Here is a 9,901-nt window from a genome sequence, read left to right as displayed (position 1 = left end):
CAGACATACCAACAATCAAAGGGATTAGCCATGGGTACCAGGATGGCCCCCTCGTACGCCAACCTATTTATGGGTCGCTTAGAGGAAGCCTTCCTGGTTATCCAGGCCTGCCAACCCAAAGTCTGGTACAGATTTATTGATGACGTCTTCATGATCTGGACTCACAGCGAAGAAGAACTCCAGAATTTCCTCCAACCTCAACTCCTTTGGTTCCATCAGATTCACCTGGTCCTACTCCAGATCCCATGCCACTTTCCTCGACGTTGACCTCTATCTGTCCAATTGCCAGCTTCACACATCCGTCCACATCAAACCCACCAACAAGCAACAGTACCTCCATTATGACAGCTGCCACCCATTCCATATCAAACGGTTCCTTCCATACAGCTTAGGTCTTCGTGGCAAATGAATCTGCTCCAGTCCTGAATCCCTGAACCATTACACTAACAACCTGAAAACAGCTTTTGCATCCCGCAACTACCCTCCCGACCTGGTACAGAAGCAAATAACCGGAGCCACTTCCTAATCCCCTCAAACTCAGAACCTCTCACACAAGAACCCCAAAAGTGCCCCACTTGTGATAGGATACTTTCCGGGACTGGATCAGACTCTGAATGAGGCTCTCCAGCAGCGATACGACTTCCTCAAATCCTGCCCTGAAATGAGACCCATCCTTCATGAAATCCTCCCCACTCCACCAAGAGTGTCTTTCTGCCATCCACCTAACCTTCATAACCTCTTGGTCCATCCCTATGAAATCCCCAAACCACCTTCCCTACCCTCTGGCTCCTACCCTTGTAACCGCGCCCGGTGTAAAACCTGTCCCATGCACCCTCCCACCACCACCTACTCCAGTTCTGTAACCCGGAAGGTGTACACGATCAGAGGCAGAGCCACATGTGAAAGCACCCACGTGATTTACCAACTGACCTGCCTACACTGTGAAGCCTTCTATGTGGGAATGACCAGCAATAAACTGAGGCAGACAGTGTTTGTTGGTAATGAGGATCACCCTGTGGCTAAACATGCCTTGGTGCACAGCCAGCACATCTTGGCACAGGTTCAATTGTTAATTTTATGCCTTTAAATTCTGTTTGTTTTAATGTTTCCAGTTTATCTTTATGTGGTATACCTTTTTAGCTGGTTTTTATTCAAATGATTTAGTCATTGAAATGGTTTGCTTGAGATGAATTAATTGTTTAATTTTTTTCTTTATTTTTTTTCTACTGATTTAATTGCTTCTTATTCTTTTCGTTTATTTTATTATTGAAACATCCTGGCAGATTAAAACTGTGTGTCCGACCGAGACTCGAACTCGGGACCTTTGCCTTTCGCGGGCAAGTGCTCTACCAACTGAGCTACCGAAGCACGACTCACGCCCAGTACTCACAGCTATACTTCTGCCAGTACCTCGTCTCCTACCTTCCAAACTTTACAGAAGCTCTCCTGCGAACCTTGCAGAACTAGCACTCCTGAAAGAAATGATATTGCGGAGACATGGCTTAGCCACAGCCTGGGGGATGTTTCCAGAATGAGATTTTCACTCTGCAGCGGAGTGTGCGCTGATATGAAACTTCCTGGCAGATTAAAACTGTGTGTCCGACCGAGACTCGAACTCGGGACCTTTGCCTTTCGCGGGCAAGTGCTCTACCAACTGAGCTACCGAAGCACGACTCACGCCCGGTACTCACAGCTATACTTCTGCCAGTACCTCGTCTCCTACCTTCCAAACTTTACAGAAGCTCTCCTGAGAACCTTGCAAGGTTCGCAGGAGAGCTTCTGTAAAGTTTGGAAGGTAGGAGATGAGGTACTGGCAGAAGTATAGCTGTGAGTACCGGGCGTGAGTCGTGCTTCGGTAGCTCAGTTGGTAGAGCACTTGCCCGCGAAAGGCAAAGGTCCCGAGTTCGAGTCTCGGTCGGACACACAGTTTTAATCTGCCAGGAAGTTTCATATCAGCGCACACTCCGCTGCAGAGTGAAAATCTCATTCTGGAAACATCCCCCAGGCTGTGGCTAAGCCATGTCTCCGCAATATCCTTTCTTTCAGGAGTGCTAGTTCTGCAAGGTTCGCAGGAGAGCTTCTGTAAAGTTTGGAAGGTAGGAGACGAGGTACTGGCAGAAGTATAGCTGTGAGTACCAGGTGTGAGTCGTGCTTCGATAGCTCAGTTGGTAGAGCACTTGCCCGCGAAAGGCAAAGGTCCCGAGTTCGAGTCTCGGTCGGACACACAGTTTTAATCTGCCAGGAAGTTTCATATCAGCGCACACTCCGCTGCAGAGTGAAAATCTCATTCTGGAAACATCCTCCAGGCTGTGGCTAAGCCATGTCTCCGCAATATCCTTTCTTTCAGGAGTGCTAGTTCTGCAAGGTTCGCAGGAGAGCTTCTGTAAAGTTTGGAAGGTAGGAGATGAGGTACTGGCAGAAGTACAGCTGTGAGTACCGGGCCTGAGTCGTGCTTCGGTAGCTCAGTTGGTAGAGCACTTGCCCGCGAAAGGCAAAGGTCCCGAGTTCGAGTCTCGGTCGGACACACAGTTTTAATCTGCCAGGAAGTTTCATATCAGCGCACACTCCGCTGCAGAGTGAAAATCTCATTCTGGTATTTTATTATTCCATATCTGGAGATAATAATTTTTACTCAAGATTTTCTTTTGATGATAAGGGTTATTATATTTCATTTGGTATAATTGGTTTATTGTTTCTTTCTGTTTCTGGTGGTAGTTTTTTATCTTGATTGATTTTCCCTATTCCTCATGTGATTGCTTTGCCTTATTATTTAAAGTTTTTGACAATTACAGCTGTTATTTTGGGTGCTTATTTGGGTTATCTTATTTCTAAGTTTGATTTTTCTCATAATCTGTTTTCTTTAAGTATACTTACTTTTGTTAGATTTGCTGACTCTATGTGATTTATATCTTTCCTTTCAACTAAGTTTGTTAGATATATTCATTTGAAGTTGGGTTATTATTCCTCAAAATCATTTGTTTATGGTTAGGGTGAGTTATTTGGGGTCAGGGTGTGGTTATATTCAAGGTTGATATGATTCGAATTTTAAGATTTATCTTTTAACTTTTTTCTATCTTCTGGATATTTATATTAGTAATGTTATTTTTCTTATACCTACATAGCTTATAATCAGAGCGTGACACTGAAGATGTTAAGGAGGTATTTTTACTTTTAGGTATTTATAAATATAATTATACTACTTTTACAGTGAAAATGTAATGTTTTATTTAAACTATATAAATTTTAGAAATGTTAACGGAGTTTAACCGCTAATATAAAAAGTTAGTAGCTTTCATATTGGCTTTACATTTCCTTAATTGGAACTTTATAGTTCAATTATATTATTAACAGTAATATGCCTCTTTTTTTTTTTGCTTCAATTAATTAATAAGAATAAGGGTATATTATTTACCAATCTTTTAGGTTGAAACTGACTACAATATTTCCCTTCTATCTTATTCTATTCAAGGTTGATTGATTATATCAATACTTTTTTAATGCAACCCAAATGTTATAGTTAACTATAACCCTATATTCTGCTCATTGTAAGGCTCCTTGATTTCATTCATGATATAGTCCTCCTAATAGGACTAGAATGAAGAATATTGTTGATGCTGTTCAGATTATAATGTCTGATGTTTTAAAAATAATTACGATTGGTAGAATTAGTGCAACCTCTATGTCAAAGATTAGAAAGATTATGGCAATTAAGAAGAATCAAAGGGAGAATGGTATTAGTGCTGATCTTTTTGGATTGAAGCCACATTCAAATGGTCATCTGGTCATCTTTTTTACCGGTCATTAATTAATTTTTTTGTTAGTGCTGCTGCAAGGATTATAACGATTATTGGGATAATAAATCTAATGAAAACTTGCAGATAGAACTAGGATTGTTTTCCGTGATTTATATCAATCTTTCTGATTGGAAGTCAAATGTACTAGTTATACTAGAAAAACAATAATCTACCTCATCAATAAATTGTGATATATAAGGAGTACATATACTGAGAGGCAGTAGTTAGTATACCCAGTTCTTTGAAGAAGTTTCTACAGGACGTCTGTGAATTTACTCCACAAATAACACGTATTACACGCTTTTGGACTCTGAAAACTTTTGTTTGACTTGAAGAGTTACCCCAAAATATTATACCATATGACATTATGGAATGAAAGTATGCAAGCTTTTTCATTGATGTGTCGCCTATGTCTGCTAACACTCGAATTGCAAATACAGATTTGTTAAGGCGTTTCTGCAGTTCTGTGGTGTGCTCCTCCCAACTGAATTTATTATCAAGTTGTAATCCCAGGAATTTAAGACTGTCAGCCTCTTCTATCTGCTCTTCTTCATACTTTATGAATATGCTGGGTGGAAACCTCTTGTTGTTGTTGTGGTCTTCAGTCCTGAGACTGGTTTGATGCAGCTCTCCATGCTACTCTATCCTGTGCAAGCTTCTTCATCTCCCAGTACCTACTGCAACCTACATCCTTCTGAATCTGCTTAGTGTATTCATCTCTTGGTCTCCCTCTACGATTTTTACCCTCCACGCTGCCCTCCAATGTTAAATTTGTGATTCCTTGATGCCTCAAAACATGTCCTACCAACCGATCCCTTCTTCTAGTCAAGTTGTGCCACAAACTTCTCTTCTCCCCAATCCTATTCAATACCTCCTCATTAGTTACGTGATCTACCCACCTTATCTTCAGCATTCTTCTGTAGCACCACATTTCGAAATCTTCTATTCTCTTCTTGTCCAAACTGGTTATCGTCCATGTTTCACTTCCATACATGGCTACACTCCATACAAATACTTTCAGAAACGACTTCCTGACACTTAAATCTATACTCAATGTTAACAAATTTCTCTTCTTCAGAAACGATTTCCTTGCCATTGCCAGTCTACATTTTATATCCTCTCTACTTCGACCATCATCAGTTATTTTGCTCCCTCAATAGCAAAACTCCTTTACTACTTTAAGTGTCTCATTTCCTAATCTAATCTCCTCAGCATCACCCGATTTAATTTGACTACATTCCATTATCCTCGTTTTGCTTTTGTTGATGTTCATCTTATATCCTCCTTTCAAGACACTGTCCATTCCATTCAACTGCTCTTCCAAGTCCTTTGCTGTCTCTGACAGAATTACAATGTCATCGGCGAACCTCAAAGTTTTTACTTCTTCTCCATGAATTTTAATACCTACTCCGAATTTTTCTTTTGTTTCCTTTACTGCTTGCTCAATATACAGATTGAATAACATCGGGGAGAGGCTGCAACCCTGTCTCACTCCTTTCCCAACCACTGCTTCCCTTTCATGCCCCTCGACTCTTATAACTGCCATCTGGTTTCTGTACAAATTGTAAATAGCCTTTCGCTCCCTGTATTTTACCCCTGCCACCTTCAGAATTTGAAAGAGAATATTCCAGTTAACGTTGTCAAAAGCTTTCTCTAAGTCTACAAATGCAAGAAATGTAGGTTTGTCTTTTCTTAATCTTTCTTCTAAGATAAGTCGTAAGGTTAGTATTGCCTCACGTGTTCCAACATTTCTATGGAATCCAAACTGATCTTCCCCGAGGTCCGCTTCTACCAGTTTTTCCATTCGTCTGTAAAGAATTCGCGTTAGTATTTTGCAGCTGTGACTTATTAAACTGATAGTTCGGTAATTTTCGCATCTGTCAACACCTGCTTTCTTTGGGATTGGAATTATTATATTCTTCTTGAAGTCTGTGGGTATTTCGCCTGTCTCATACATCTTGCTCACCAGATGGTAGAGTTTTGTCATGACTGGCTCTCCCAAGGCCATCAGTAGTTCTAATGGAATGTTGTCTACTCCCGGGGCCTTGTTTCGACTCAGGTCTTTCAGTGCTCTGTCAAACTCTTCACGCAGTATCTTATCTCCCATTTCATCTTCATCTACATCCTCTTCCATTTCCATAATATTGTCCTCAAGTACATCGCCCTTGTATAAACCCTTTATATACTCCTTCTACCTTTCTGCCTTCCCTTCTTTGCTTAGAACTGGGTTGCCATCTGAGCTCTTGATATTCATACAAGTGGTTCTCTTCTCTCCAAAGGTCTCTTTAATTTTCCTGTAGGCAGTATCTATCTTACCCCTAGTGAGACAAGCCTCTACATCCTTACATTTGTCCTCTAGCCATCCCTGCTTAGCCATTTTGTACTTCCTGTCGATCTCATTTTTGAGACGTTTGTATTCCTTTTTGCCTGCTTCATTTACTGCATTTTTATATTTTCTCCTTTCATCAATTAAATTCACTATTTCTTCTGTTACCCAAGGATTTCTACTAGCCCTCGTCTTTTTACCTACTTGATCCTCTGCTGCCTTCACTACCTCATCCCTCAGAGCTACCCATTCTTCTTCTACTGTATTTCTTTCCCCCATTCCTGTCAATTGTTCCCTTATGCTCTCCCTGAAACTATGTACGTCTGGTTTAGTCAGTTTATCCAGGTCCCATCTCCTTAAATTCCCACCTTTTTGCAGTTTCTTCAGTTTCAATCGGCAGTTCATAACCAATAGATTGTGGTCAGAAACCTCTTACAGGTTCTGAATTGCATATAGTGAGTCTTTTCGAAGTTTAATGTCAGTGAGTTGGCTTTAAACCATTTATTAATATCCATGAAAATATCATTAGCAGATCTTTCTAGAACTACACTCGACATACTATTTATTGCAATACTTGTGTCATCTGCAAACAAAACGAACTCTGCTTCTGGCAATGTAACTGATGAGAGATCATTAATGTACACAAGAAAAAGCAATGGCTCTAAGATGGATCCTTGTGGGACACCACATGTAATTTCTTCCCATTCTGATGACTTACTTCACCAGTCCCTTGCACTGACACCCTTTGTTTCCTGTTGGCGAGGTATGACTTGAACCATTTTGCTGCACTGCCCGTAACACCATAGAATTCCAATTTATTTAAAAGGATGTTGTGGTTCACACAATCAAATGCCTTTGACAAATCACAGAAAATACCTGCTGCTTGTAATTTGTTATTTAATGAATGAAGTACATTTTCACTGTAGCTGTAAATAGCCTTCTCAATATCAGAACCCTTCAGAAATCCATACTGTGTTTTTGATAATATATTATTTGTGGTCAGATGGTTGAGAAGCTGCCTGTTCATTACCTTTTTCTAAAATTTTTGAGAGTGCTGGCAAAAGTGAAATCGGTCAGTAGTTTGACGGTATCTCTTTATCCCCTTTCTTGAATAGATTGTAGTGCCCCCAGAATTTTATGAAAGTCTGGAGACACTTGTGTTCCAGCCGTTTCGAACACCCGTTATTTTAAAGCAGGGCGTAAGGATGAGCATGGGATACTGCACCCATTTATTGTTTGTGCAGGTGAAACTGGAAGGGAGATAATTCGTCGGCACTGGCAAGTGTTCAGCACGACCTGCCAAGAATAATCAAATACGGCCTGGAAGCTCTGTGGCCGGCTGCAAAGAGTAATGTAGTTTTGTATTGTTGAAAAACAAATGGAGAGACTCGAGATAGTGACTGTTCATTAGACGTTGAACTTCTGTTGAGGGTATGTGGACTGGACGTGGATAGTCAGCCACAATAAAAGCTTATGTATTAATTGTGTTCAAAATTGTGTAATTAACTGATTCTGGGTGCCGGGTAATGTGTGGGCTTACGTCATAAAGTTAAGTTGTTTTTTTGTACAAAGTGGAAATAAATATGTTCTGGTGCATTAAATGATATTCCAAGAGTAGTGTATTTTTTAAATAAGAAGAGAGAGAGAGCGAGAGAGTGAAAATTTCCCCTTCCTAGCAGTGAAATCTTAGGAGAAGCGTCCGGTGCAACAGAAGACATCGGCGCTGCAAGAAAGCAGAACCAGCATTCTTCAACAAGTAAGTCCACAAAAATGCTTAACATTACACTGGGCCACCACAAGAGGCTTAAAATCTGCATATTTTAGCCACTCAGGAAATGTCCCAGTTATAATTGACTGGTTACACAAGTAACTTAGAATTGTACTAAACTCACAAGAACATGCCTTAATTAACTTTGTTGATATTTCATCGTAACCACTAGAATGCTTTGTTTTTAAAGATTTTATTATGGATGTTATTTCTTTTGGTGAATGGAGTGACATATTCATGTACCTGAAGCTACTTGTAAAGGCTAGTTTCAGATATTCAAGGGCATTATTTACTGATCCTGACAATTCCATTCTATCAGTAACGGATATAAAGTACTTGTTAAATAGATTTGCCACACTATGCCCATTGGTTACTAATGTGTCATCTACCCTTAATGCTATTTGCTCCTGTTCCTTTCTGGTTCTACCAGTCTCCTCTTTGACTATATCCCATATTGTTTTTATTTTGTTCCCTGACATTGCTATCTTCTCCTCGTAGTGCATTTGTTTAGATGTCTGAATTACTTTTTTTAATATTTTACAGTATTTCTTGTATTTAGCTAAGTCATCAGCATTGGAGCTATTCTTGGTCGACAGATACATTTCCTTTTTGTCTTACAGGAAATCTTTATTTCATGTGTAATCCATGGTTTTATTATAGACTTCTGTTTAATTTGAGTAACTTTTAGAGGAAAACAGTTTTCAAACATGGTACTGACATTGTTCATGGATGTGTTATATTTTTCATTCATGTCACGAGCACTATAAACATCTTTCTAGTTCATATCTTTGAACAGTTTTCTAAAACACTCAATTTTTGGTTGATTGACTACTCTGCTGTACTCAAGATTTAGCAGTCTTGATAATCTGCTTAGAATTTACATCTAAAACAAGGAGCTGCATGTCATGATTTTGTTCCTTTGATTTGTCTAGTAAAAATGTTATCAATGGCTGTCCTTGAGGATTTAGTGATCCTAGTTGGAAAGTTTACAGTGTGAGTTAGATTGAAAGACATTACTAACTGCAGTAAATGTTTACTGGAAGATTGCATTAGAATATGTGTATTAAAGTCACCAGCAATCACAAATTCTTTGTTTCTTCCTGTTAAATAACCCAAAAGAGCTTCTAGATGATTTATGAATAGATTATAATTTCCTGCAGGTGCTTGGTAAATAGTTACTGTTATATAGGATCTGTTATGGAACTCTACTTCTGTTGCACATGCTTCTAGATGCTGCTCTAAACAGAATTTATTAATGTCAATGTTCCTGAATTTATGGCAGTTTTTAATAAATGTGGCAACTCCTCCTCCATCCATATCTACTCTGCAGAAGTAGAAAGCTAGCTTAAATCCTGAAATGTCTAACATATCTATACCAGTGGTCACTTGATGTTCAGAGAGGCAGATTACGTCAATTTGGTTAGATGAATTCATTTCATCAATACAAATGAGTAGTTCATCAACTTTATTTCTGAGTCCCAGAAGAAGATTGTTCCAATAATTACATGAAGTCCATGGAAACCTGTTGCAACAAAGAATGTTGATCCATATACTGTGTCTGCAATAATGAAAGGTGTTTCCCAATATTTGTATGCTTGAAGTATTGTGAAATATAATCCTAATTGTACTGTGAAGAATAGGAGTTGTAGTGCTTGAGTGTGATTAGATTGTATAAGACTGTGGTGTGCTCATGTTATGGTTACTCCTGAGGCTAAAAGAATAGCTGTATTAAGTAATGGAATTTGTATAGGATTGAAAGGTTGAATTCCTATTGGAGGTCATAATATTCCTAGTTTAACTGTTGGTGCTAGTCTTCTGCTAAAGAAGGCTCAAAAGAATGAACAAAGAACAAGACTTCTGATGCAACAAATAAAATTATTCATCATAATCCAATTGATACAAATCCTGTATGTAATCCTTGATATGTTCCTTCCCGTACTACATCTCGTCATCATTGAATTATGGTTAATAAGGTAATACCAAATCCAATTATGAATAAGTTAATGTTAAATA

The 9,901-nt window shown here is 39.1% G+C and overlaps 1 non-coding gene across 1 annotated transcript; it reads left to right on the top strand.

Moving 5' to 3' along the window:
* Positions 1-2,150: 2,150 nt before the first annotated feature.
* On the top strand, positions 2,151-2,225 carry Trnas-cga (transfer RNA serine (anticodon CGA)). The gene has a single exon. It is a non-coding gene; the product is annotated as a tRNA-Ser (tRNA).
* Positions 2,226-9,901: the final 7,676 nt, after the last annotated feature.

This window comes from Schistocerca nitens, chromosome 2 (assembly GCF_023898315.1).
Source record: "Schistocerca nitens isolate TAMUIC-IGC-003100 chromosome 2, iqSchNite1.1, whole genome shotgun sequence".
Lineage (NCBI taxonomy): Eukaryota > Metazoa > Arthropoda > Insecta > Orthoptera > Acrididae > Schistocerca > Schistocerca nitens.
The sequence above is the reverse complement of the archived record's forward strand: the minus strand, read 5'-3'. Positions and strand labels throughout refer to the sequence as shown.